This window comes from Neofelis nebulosa, chromosome 13 (assembly GCF_028018385.1).
Source record: "Neofelis nebulosa isolate mNeoNeb1 chromosome 13, mNeoNeb1.pri, whole genome shotgun sequence".
NCBI classification, from domain to species: Eukaryota; Metazoa; Chordata; class Mammalia; order Carnivora; family Felidae; genus Neofelis; species Neofelis nebulosa.
This window is the reverse complement of record NC_080794.1, coordinates 64,306,304-64,318,141: the sequence shown is the minus strand read 5'-3', so window position 1 is coordinate 64,318,141 and position 11,838 is coordinate 64,306,304. Positions and strand designations below refer to the sequence as shown.

At 52.2% G+C, this 11,838-nt stretch overlaps 1 long non-coding RNA gene across 1 annotated transcript; it reads right to left on the bottom strand.

Annotated features, from left to right (window-relative positions):
• Nucleotides 1-7,065: 7,065 nt before the first annotated feature.
• LOC131493244 (uncharacterized) lies at nt 7,066-11,304 on the bottom strand. Its single transcript, XR_009252535.1, has 4 exons — nt 11,043-11,304; nt 9,823-9,937; nt 9,214-9,314; nt 7,066-7,500 (listed from the first exon to the last, which is right to left on the bottom strand). It is a non-coding gene; the product is annotated as an uncharacterized LOC131493244 (long non-coding RNA).
• Between the last annotated feature and the right edge of the window lie 534 nt (nt 11,305-11,838).

Sequence of the window (11,838 nt, the reverse complement as noted above, 5' to 3'; positions counted from 1 at the left end):
GCCTGTGCTGTTAACCATCCCCTTATAACATTTGCATAATTACCCTTAAGTATATACACACCTCCTCATACTTAGGCCGTCTCACATACATAATTGTGCATAGAAACATATCATTACCCAGACGCTAATCACACCTAACATCTATACAGCAATTTATTTACAAATCGCTTTTACACCTAGATACAATGCCCACTGAAAGAGGGATTGTTGTCCTCTTAACCGTTAACAGACGTCAATTAAGGCTGCCCCTTACTGACTCAACTTACCACTAACTGGCTCGGTGATTTGGCTGGAAGCGGTTTATTCTTTCTTTCTTTCTTTCTTTCTTTCTTTCTTTCTTTCTTTCTTTCTTTCTTTCTTTCTTAAAAAAAAAAAATTTTTTTAACGTTTATTTATTTTGGGGACAGAGAGAGACAGAGCATGAACGGGGGAGGGGCAGAGAGAGAGAGGGAGACACAGAATCCGAAGCAGGCTCCGGGCTCTGAGCCATCAGCCCAGAGCCCGACGCGGGGCTCGAACTCACGGACCGCGAGATCGTGACCTGAACTGAAGTCGGACGCTTAACCGACTGAGCCACCCAGGCGCCCCTCTTTTTTTTTAAATGAAAGTAAAATAGGCTCAATAGGAAAATTAAAACAGGGCAACGGGAATAACGTGAAAAGTAGAAGTTCCCTCCCCCCCCCCTTTCCTCCCGTTATTTCCGTTTCCAGAGGTAAGTGCTGCTGACAGTTTCTTTGTAACCCTTCTGGAAATGGTCAGTGCACATGTAAGTAAATAGTATTAGAGATTCTATTTGGCTTCAAATCCTTGCAATGTCTCACTTGCGAAGAAGCCCTGATTCTCCTCCTTTTACAGATGAAACTTAAAAGCAGGTGGCTGTCCGAAGTCACTCAGGTGTTGAGTGGAGAAGTTTGCTGCCCATCCACGTTTTCCTGGTTTGGAACCTGGTCCAGGTCTGGTGTCGTCACTGGTTCCTGGTTCCTGGTCTGGTGTCGTCATCGTCATCTTCTTTTCTCCTCCTCCTCCTCCTCCTCCTTCTTTCTTCTTCTTTCTTCTTCTCCTCCTCCTCCTTCTTCTTTCTTCTTCTTTCTTCTTCTCCTCCTCCTCCTTCTTCTTTCTTCTTCTCCTCCTCCTTCTTCTTTCTTCTTCTTCTTTCTTCTTCTTCTTCTCATTCTCCTCCTCCTCCTTCTTCCTTTTCTTTTTTTTTAATGTTTACTTATTTTTGAGAAAGAGAGAGTGTGCATGCAGGAGAAAGGCAGAGAAAGAGGAGGCCAGAGGATCCAAAGTAGGCTCTGGGCTGACAGCAGACAGCCCAATGTGGGGCTTGATCTCATGAATGACACTATCATGACCTGAGCCAAAGTCAGATGTTTATCCGACTGAGGCACCCAGACGCCCTGGAACCTGTGTCTTCTACCCCCTCTGTCCCAGGTTTCCTTGCCTCCTCCATCTCACGCTGGCACCGCGATGGGCCAGCTGAGGTGAGAGCCCCCTCATTCCCATGGGCAGGCCGGGACTCTGCTGCTCTGTGCTTTTAGGGCAGGGTGGCCCCCTCTGACGACTCAATCTAGGGGAGAACGTGCTGATGGGAAGGGCAAGGAGCAGGCCCAGGAACTTGACTGAGATGACCGTGGGGTCCACATCCGCGGAGGGGCCCATCCCAGGATGCCCTCTGGGGTCCGTATTGGGTTTCACTGAGGCCTTGAGGGTTACAGAGAACTACAGGCCCCAGTGTCTGCGGGACCTCCCAGACAGGGACACAGGATCGGGGAGGAAAGTGGTCCGGGGCTCCCAGGGAGGAGAGGGACATTTAGATGAGAACTCCAGCCCTCCAGAGGGAAGAGGCCGAGCAGGGGTAAAGACAGTACTGTTGCTCCTGGCTGTGAGGAGAGGCTCTAGAAGGCCCTGCCCCCTGGGTAAGCTTTCAGAACGACTCCCAGAATGACTCCCAGACCCGTCCTCAAGTCCTCTTTTGTACAGAGCCTTCAGGTTGGGGCCTTAGGAGATGTGAGTTGCCAAGGTCCAGCCATAGCCGCTGAGGCCTCGGAGGAGACTCTCCCAAGGGACTGGGTGCAGGGGGCATCTGACCCTGGCTGCCTGGGCTGTCCCTGCCTGGGCCTGCATGCCTCAGGCCTGCGTCCCAGTTCTCACACTCCCTATGTGAGAGTGTGTTGGGCCAGGCTGGCAGCTACCCCTTCCCAGTCCTTGTGGGACGCTCTTTGGGACAGAATCCTCAGTGAGGTGCTCCTTCCTATCTGTCCAAGACGGAGCTTATATCAGGGATCCCTGAGGCCAGTACTCGGAAGGGAGAGCAGTCACGACGAGGCTTGTGAAAGCCCGAGGAGAAGCTGAAGGTGGACCCATCTCTCTGCAATTTCTGGGCCAGACTGACTCCAAGGGACCAGGTAAGCCTGCCCGAGGGCTCAATCCTCTCCCTCGGCACATGGCAGAGGTCCCCAGGTCCCTGTTACCCCCAGGAATCATGTCCACATGCCTTAACGTGGACTTACTACTCGTGAAGTCCCACAGCTCTGATGTGTACCAGGTGGACATTTGTGGGACAGCCTGTTTCTATCTGTTGATAGTGACAGTGCTGGACTGGGGGTCTGAGGACATGGGTCTGTTCCCAGCTTGCCTTCTAACTGACTTAAGTGCCTGGGACAAGTCACTTCCCCACTCAGCCTCAGTTTGCCCATCTGTGAAATGTGAGAGCTGGACCGAGTTTGGAATCGTGGAAATCCGGGAATGAGCTGGCGTGAGTGGGGTTGGCAGGGGGAGTTCTGCTCGTCGAATTGAGGAGGATCTCTGTCTAGGGAGCTGGGGAGCACTGTGGAAGGTGGGGACCCCTAAAAGGATATTATTGGTCATGAGGAAAGAATGTATGTGTGTGTGCCATCAGTGTGTTTATAAATGTGCATGTGATGTGCATATATGTACACCAGAGCATGAGTACATGTGTAGGCGAGCGTGCATTCGCGTATACGTGTGTGTGTGTGTGTGTGTGTGTGTGTGTGTGTGTGTAGCAGCTAATTGATCCCTCCCTCCCAGCTGGGGTGGGGGAAGGGGCCAAGAAGGCACTCACTCATTAGGAGGCAGCTAATGGGCCCAAATGGCCGTGTCAGCAAAGGCTGAGCTCAGATGAGCTTCCTCCCGGAGGGGGGCAGGGGAGAGATGTGAAATAGGAAAGAGCGGGGAGAAGAAAGCAAAGAAGAGGGAGAGAAAGAAGGGGAAAGGATGAAGCTTGCTTTCCCAGGGGAAACTGTAACGTTTGCGTTTGCCGGGGCCTCACTTTGGCCCCATCAATAAATACTCCCACCTGCGTGGAGAAAATGCTCCAGGACCGAGAAAGGTAGGGGGAGAAACGGGATAGGGGACGGTGGAGGAAAGCGCGCCTATGTTCCTGTGCCCCAGGCACAGTATGCCAGCCTGCGTTCACGACCCGCCTATCGTGCCCACGTATCCATGCACGCGGGAGCCACGTGCTCACCCAGGGACACACCCCTCGGGCACAAACTGAGCACACAAAAGGGCAGGTGCATGTGTGCATGAGGGTGTATATGCGCATTCACCCCAGGATGCTGGCTCTGTGTTAGGTGTGAGGGAGACCAAAGTGAAGAGGACAGGTCCCTGCCCCCTGGGGGCTGACATTTCAGTGGGGGTCCATGCTAATGAAACAGACCATTCATGTGGTTTGACACAGGCACACATAGGTGGACTTCTCAGGACCCTGGGGGGATCACCTGCCATTCCTTTGCCTGGGGCCATTTTCATACTGAGGGGTGGGAAAGGGGGAACCAAGGCCAAAGTCTGTACCTCAGTCAGCTAAGCCCTAGGAGGATGTGACCCTCGTGTCACATCCATTTCCCCCACACCCTTCCTTCACCACACCAGACCGTTGCCATTGCTTACAAAATCTCTCACTTTCAAATTGTGAAAACACTAGCTGCATGCATTGATAATAGCAAATCAGATTCATAGTCTGGATACCTGGCCGGGGAATTCTCTAAACTTGACTTTACAAGAGGATTATTTCTATCTTGCACCAGTTACAAACTAGATTCCAGAGGAAATAAAAATCTGATTCTAAAAATGTTAGAAGACAATATGAGCTAAAATGAAATAATTTCACATTAGAGAAGGCTGTTTAAAATAAGACACAGGGGCACCTCGGTGGCTCAGTCGGTTAAGCGTCAGACTTTGGCTCAGGTCATGATCTCGCGATTCATGGGTTCAAGCCCCATGTCGGGCTCTGTGCTAACAGCTGAGAGCCTGGAGCCTGCTTCAGGTTCTGTGTCTCCGTCTCTCTCTGCAGCCTCCCTTGCTTGCCCTCTGTCTCTCTCAAAAATAAAAAAACATTAAAGAAAATTTAAAATAAGACAAACTATAACAGCCATCAAGAAAAGCATTGAAAAATATACATCTAAAATTTAAAACTGCTTTCTGATAAAAGATTGAAAATGACATAGAGAGAAAAGCAACCAAAGCATAACAAATACTAATATGCAGAATAACGAATTCTAATACACCAATAAGAAAAAGATTTTAAAAACCTACTTGAAAAATGGGCAAAGTATATGAACAGGCAGTTTATACAAGAAATACAAGATATCCAATAAACTTAGTAAAATATGTTCAACATTAGAGCAATGCAATCATAATTAGGAAAATGTAAATTAGAACAAAGATAAGATTTATTTTTGCTTGATCCATTAGATTAGCAAAATTCAGAAGACTGCTATTATCCAATACTGGAGAGAGTGTATGTAAAGTGGGTTGTCTCATCAGCAACTGGAAGCACCATAAATTGCTCCAGTCCAGTCTTTTGGGAAGGTGCTTTGGCAGTTTCTATTAAAATTCACAAGGCCCATCTTGGTCTTAGCAGCTCTATGTCTAGATATCCATTATCCTAACGAAATACTCATGTCTGTCCACAGAACCCCATACCAGGGAGTTCACTGAGCATTTCTAATAACAATGAAAAGCTGGAACTAACCTACCAGTCCACTGGCGGGGCAATGGCTAAACTAAATAACAATGGCAACCTGTGCTATGGAATACTTAATATGTCGCAGTTAGAACTAATGAGGCATGGGGCGCCTGGGTGGCTCAGTCGGCTAAGCGGCCGACTTCGGCTCAGGTCATGATCTCGCGGTCCGTGAGTTCGAGCCCCGCGTCGGGCTCTGTGCTGACCGCTCAGAGCCTGGAGCCTGTTTCAGATTCTGTGCCTTCCTCTCTCTCTGACCCTCCCCCGCTCATGCTCTGTCTCTCCCTGTCTCAAAAATAAATAAAACGTTAAAAAAAATTAAAAAAAAAAAAAAACTAATGAGGCAGATCTACAGGTATTGAGTCAGGACATCTCTGTGCCATATTTTTTTCCAAACCATATTTTTTTTAAAAATAGAAACCTAGCTTATTTTTAGTGTTTATTTATGTATGTGTGCGTGTGTGTGTGAGAGAGAGAGAGAGAGGGAGAGAGGGAGAGAGGGAGAGAGGGAGAGAGGGAGAGAGGGAGAGAGAGAGAGAAGCGTGACCAAGGGAGGGGCAGAGAGAAAGGGAGACACAGGCTCCAGGCTCTGAGCTGTCAGCACAGAGTCTGACATGGGTTTGAACCCACGAACGGCGAGATCATGACCTGAGCCGAAGTTGGACGTTTAACTGACTGAGCCACCTGGGCGCCCCCCCCCCAAGCCATATTTTTAACTAGAAAATCAAATTGCAGAAAAATAATGTGTACCCCAAAAAATCTGTATGTTTTCTCATGTATAATATTTACATATACATGTAAACTCATAGGAAATTGTCTAGAAGGATACCTAGTAAACTGACCACAGTAGTGATCTCTGGGGAGGGTTCTGGAATCTGAAAGGGTGCTTCATAGTTATTTCTTACAACAGGAATGCATCCAGGCCGCCTGGCTGGCTCAGTCACTAGAGCGTGCAACTCTTGATCTCGGGGTCTTGAGTTTGAGCCCCACGTTGGGTATAGACCTTATTTAATTAAAAAAATAAGTAATAAATAGACAAAAGAATGCATCCATGGCTTGCTTTTGAAATTTAAAATAAAAAGTTAACTGAAGGTATTTTGAATGACTTCCTGAATGAAGGGGGCAGCAGTGAGACCCGACACACACACACACACAAGGAGGCACCAAGAGTTATTATCCATTGAATGAAGAGTGGAGATCCTCTCTGGAAGCCATGATGCTTTGGCAGATGTCACAAGGATTCGCCTTCCATTCCACTCCTGGGATGTTAAAATTGGGGAGCTATCCAGACTGACTGGCTAGAGCCCCTCATTTTACAGAGGTGAGAGAGATGGCCGGGGCCCTAGCCATAGCTGCAGAAAGATCACAAAAGGTTAATGGAAGGCAGAGGGTGGCAATTTGCCCGCACACCTGTTTGACTCGTCATTTGTTGTCTCAGAGACAGATCCAGGCCCGGGGGCTCCTGGATGTCGCCACAGGCACTGCCTTCTGTCCCAGCGATTCAAAACAAATATTGAGTGATGATTGGTGCTAACAGTCACTCCCAGCAGCCCTCTGCAGTTGATAGGATCTTGCCTTGCACATGTCCTCATTTGTTCTCGTCATGGCTCTGAAAGGTAGCCCCTGCTGCTATCCCCATGTCACAGATGAGGAAACTGAGGCTCACTCAGATACCAAGAGGCAGAGCAAGGCTCATCCTCATTCATTTCGCATCTTTACCCTTAGTTCTTCCTGCTGCAGCAAAATTCCTTCTGGGATTACCATCTTCTTCCCGCCTCGGTTTTTCTGGGCAAGAGCCTCAGCCCCGGCCTGACATTTGCTCTGGGAAGAATCCGGTTCTTCTGAGGCTGAGCTCAGGCAAAGGACCTCACTGAGGCCTCGGGATGGTGATGAAGACCACGACGAGAGGCAAGACTGTGCAGTGACCCAATCACAAGGGCAAGCCCTTGGCACCAGATGCACCAGGGCTCTCTAGCTGAGCGAGCTTGAGCACATGCCTCAACATTTTTGCCTCTGTTTCTTCATCCATAAAATAGCAATAATATGAGGATCTCGCTTGAGGATGTGGCGAACGTAGCCCCGTGTCTTTAGAGTGGATGGTCTGAGAGGCAGTCAGAACTCATTGTCGGGGGAGGGCGAGGGGGAGGGCCGTGGTCAAGGGCAGGACGGGGCCAGTATGCCAAGCAAAGATGCCAGGAGGATGGCCGGGGACAGGTTTTAGGGGTACTTAGGATCCACAGTGAGAGTCGGCCAGATAGGATCCACAAGCCAGGGTGGGTCTGGATTTCCCTTCCTCGGGGCTTTTGTGTCTAGAAGGAGCCAGAGAGGGATAAAGTAGAGGGCCGAGGGACTCAGAAGGCTGAATACCCAAAGCAGTCTCCAAGTCTTCTTGGCAACGGCTGATAGGGGACATCCAGAGTCATCCAAGGTCAAGGAGAGGGGCTCTCTGAGACAGCTCCATAACGTTTTCCAGGCTGCTTCCTGTTGCCTCTCCCCAACTCTTGTCCCACAGGAGCCTAAGGCCAAACAGTTACCAGACTGTGGGGGCAGCCGGTGTGGAAGGAAGCGGCCTAGCCCAGCTGAGGTGTGGGGCGCTCTCGTTCGCCAACTGCCCGTCCAGGGGCCGCTCTCGAGCTTCCTCCCCCTCCCCCTCGCTCCACATCCACCTGATCATGAGACCCTCCCTAGGATTTCTAACGTCTCCTTTCCTTCTCCCTGCTTTCCCTGCCCAGGCCACCACCTTCCGCCTGGACAGAGGCAATGGCCTCCTCGCTGCTGTCCCACCCTCCCATCCACCGCTGTGGCCACAGGAATAATCTTCCTAAATTGTCTATCTGAACAAACTACGCCTCTGATAAAATCAAAAACAACAATACCCTTCAGTGATTCCTCATTGCCCTGGAGGCCAAGTTCAAGTTCAAGGTCCTTATCAGGGTTGGTGAGGTCCCTGCTCTCCTCTGTGGTGTCATCGCTTATCATTCACCATCTCATAATTTATGCTCTGGCTGGATGGGACCGCGGGCTCTCACCTCAGGACCACTGAACCAGAATCTGCGTTGGAACCAGCTCCCTAGGTGATTCTCACGCACATCAAAGTCTGAGAAGACAGCTCTAGGCTCGTGTGTCCTAAATTCTCTGATAATTAGAATCTCCTGGGATGTTTATTAAAAATGCAAATCCCTGGGCCCCACCCTAGCCCAGCCAAATCAGAATTTCCATGGGAGAGGCCTGGGAAGCTGTGTATTTAACAAGCCTCTCAAGTGACTCTCTCTTCGTCAGGGAAGTTTGGGAATCATTATCGGTGGTTCTCAATCTTGGCTGCACATGCGAATCACATGAGGGAGCTTTAAATCTATATGACCGATTGGGGATTGTTTTCTGGGGTGCAGCCCGGCTGGGACCCAGAGCCTCCCTGTATGGGCTGTGGCCGTGGGATAACATCCCACTCCAGCTTGGAACCGACTGGGGTGAGAGCAGGGAGAGAGGCAGAGGGTGGAGAGAGTGCGCTGGCTTCCGAGGATCACAAACGGCACTGGAGCCTCAGGATTACTCCGGAAGGAGGTTTTCTCCCCACGAGCAGGTACAGAAACAGACTCAGAGAAGTCACGTGTCCATAGCCACAGAGCTGATCAATGGCGGAGCTTGGGCTCTGGGTCTTCTGGGATTTTCCCTCTGAGATACACAGGCAGTGACTGCCTTCCCACTCACGTTTGCGCTCTCACACCCAAGCACAATCATTTACACTCAGAAGCACCCGTACATTTACGCAGACACACGCCTACACACAGTCACACACATGCACACCGTCAGTCCTCCAGCATGCACACTCACGGACACGGACACAAATGCATCCATACCCACTCTCATGAGCCCCTGGGGGCTCTCCCTCTCTCCCAGAGGCTGACTCTCTAATCTTCACCTGGACCTCATTCAAAGTGTGTATTGAGGGGTAGGTTTGGGCCTCAGAGGAGTGGCAGGGAAGCAGATATCTGGCCCCAACAGCCCACCTCTCATCCCTCCGCCTTACGAATCGTGCCTCCAGCCCTGGGTCAAGGGGCTGACTGTGTTGGGGCACAAACACAGTTCATTCTTGAACATACGAGAAGTCAGAATGGAGATCAGGATAGAAATCCATCATCAACCAGAGCCCCCTCAGGCCATTCTGAGCCTGGAGCGAAATCCTGGGGCTCGGAAGTCAGACCGAATTGGGGTTTGAATCCTGTTCTTACCACTTCCTAGTGGTGTGGCTTCCAACAATTCACTTCCACGTCTCTAAGTCTCAGCTTCCTGGTCTGTAAAGCAGGGCTGTGAGTTCTGCCTTCTTGCAGCACTGATAGCAAAAGCAAATTGCAAGGACGTCTGGCACAACACATGGAAAGTATTCCATCCATTGAAGCTGTTTTTCACTATCCTTGCTATTATCATCATCATCAACTATCATTATTACAAATGCCCCCGTGGATGGCCCGTTGAGATCAGCCAACGGGCAGATGGGCTGAGGTGGCCTTTCCAGGGCAGAGCAGAAGGGCAAGGGTAGGGGTAAAACAGGTCGTGGGGCAGAAGCTAGAGAGGGCAGTGACGGGGCTCCTCCCGGGCGGGAGCAGGTACAGCCAGAGAGGGTGTCGAGCATGGACCCAGCTGTGTCCCCTGGTTCATAGGGCACTTCCTGCCCTATCAGAGAGGCAGAAGGGAGCTGGGGGCCCTTCCCTAGGCTTCAGTGCCTGGTATCCCATCCCTCTGAAGCTCTAGATAGAAACCAGGGTCTACCCATCAGCAGTGGGTATCCTCCTCTTTATCTCTGCTACCAGTGCCCCGAGCCAGCACCACCTCCTGCTTACCATTGCTCCCTGAGAAGCTTCGCTGCATTCTCCAGGCACCCCGGGGAGGCTTAGAGGGTCAGGAGTTTTCTCCTTCACGGAGAGTCAGACTGGGAAGCATTTTCTGCCAATTGACCTTGAGGTGGGAAATTGAGACACAGGACCCCAATCCAAGCCACAGGGAGAATTCAAAAAAGCTGGGGCTGGAATCCTTGACTTTTACTTCCTCCCCCAGACACTGACCGCCAGGGCTGGGAGGGGATAAAAAGGTCCCCCTGGGCCGACCTGAACTGAAGGGTCAAGATCTACATCTTCTGGAGGTAAGGCCAGATTTAGCCAGTAGCTGGGGAGAGGCAAGACTTTTCCAAGGCACCCCCAGGCCTCTGCCAAATAAGACGGAAGGGAAGCCCAGATGGGTTGGGGTGGGGGGGGCGGGGGGGGGGGCGTATTGCACTGAGACCTGTACTGCCCTCTCTGTGGCCGGAGCCCAGCTGAGGAGGCCAATTACCCACGAGCCCCTGCTCCCCAGGGCCCCATCACCAGGAGCTCTCATCACCTCCAGGCCCAAGCGGATCCCCCTTTATCAGCCCCCCTGGCACCAGCCTGTCTGAGCCTCCCGCACCTCTGACGCCCAGGACATTTGTTTTGGTATCTGTGGTGACTGTGGTCAGAACATAATTGGAGCTGAAACACCCACTCGGACCCCCTGAAGGATAAACAAGCTAGGCTGGGGCAGCCCTGGAACCGACGTGAAGACAGACATAAAGACAGTGGGCTGAGGAAGCCAGGCAAGCTGGGTGTGGAAGGCCAGGCGGGGAAGGGAGAGGGCCCAGGTGGAGAGACAGTCATGGGCCTGCATGCATCCAGGGCAGGGAAGTCAGGGCCCAGGTGCACCTGCGAAAGCCTCCCCACCCCCAGCCCGCCCGGGTCCGTGGCTGATCCTCAGGAAACTCTGGGCCTAATGAGGGTTTCCCCAGCCTCCAAGGAAGTCCGCTGTGCAGACTAGAAGCTAGCTAACAGTTCCGTTCCCTGGACCCTGTCCCCCACAGCCTGCAGCTCAGTGGGTCTTCAGGCCCAGGAGTCACGCTTGGAAAAACACTGGCCTTCATTGAGGGGGACGTCTTGACCTTCCCTTCAGGGAACCTGAGAGCAGGAGATGGGCCCTGCCTGGGGCTGGGAGTTCCCAGCCAGACCCAAAGGTCCCACAGCCACGAGGGGCACTCCAGGATCCCAGCTAATACCTGCAGAGAGCTGGGGGGAGGAGATGACGGCAAGGACAGCTAGGCAAGATCTGCCAAGGAGACGGATGGTTCCAGCTGTTTTCCTGGGGCTCTAGTGGAGGCAGCTGGGGCTAAAGGAGGCCTGGCTGTCCTTCAGAGTCCGGCTCTGCCAGCTCCACCCCTGCGGCTCAAGGCATTTAAAGGGCCAGAGCCCTGCGTCTCTGGGGAAACAGCTTGTTGGCTAGGTGGTGATGCAATGCCACACGTGCTATGCACACCATCAGACCGCAGCCCTGCCCGGCCTCGGGGAGAGGCCGGAAGACCATACCCTTGCGTGGGATGTGGGGGTTGAGGGGCTTGGAGAAGGGTCAGGCTGGGGGCCTCTGGCAAGCCCGTTGTTGAAGCCACGAGTCTCTTGAATCTTACGACTCATTTGTGTTTCTGGGCACCTCACCACTTACATGGAGGAGGGAGCGGGTGTGCGGGGGGCCAGGGGTCCTTGAGTGGAAAGGGTCCACGCAGCTCACAGGCCCGTGTGTCTGAACGATCCGTGTGAGGGCCAGCGAGCCCTCCAGATGCTGAGGGTTGGGCCGTGCGGGACCCCCACAGACGCTGTTACACCAGTAGCTCCTATCTTGGCTGCTTTCCAGGGTCTCCCAGCCAAGACAGGAGTAGGAAGCGATGGGCTTGGACCTGGGAAGGAGAGCCTTAAGAGCCTGGCCACATTTCAGGGGAGCTCGGCCCCAGCCAGTGATGTTGGGACTGGCCACGCCCTCCCGGCTCGGTCCCGGTCCCGTTGCTCACACACGCCTTCTGG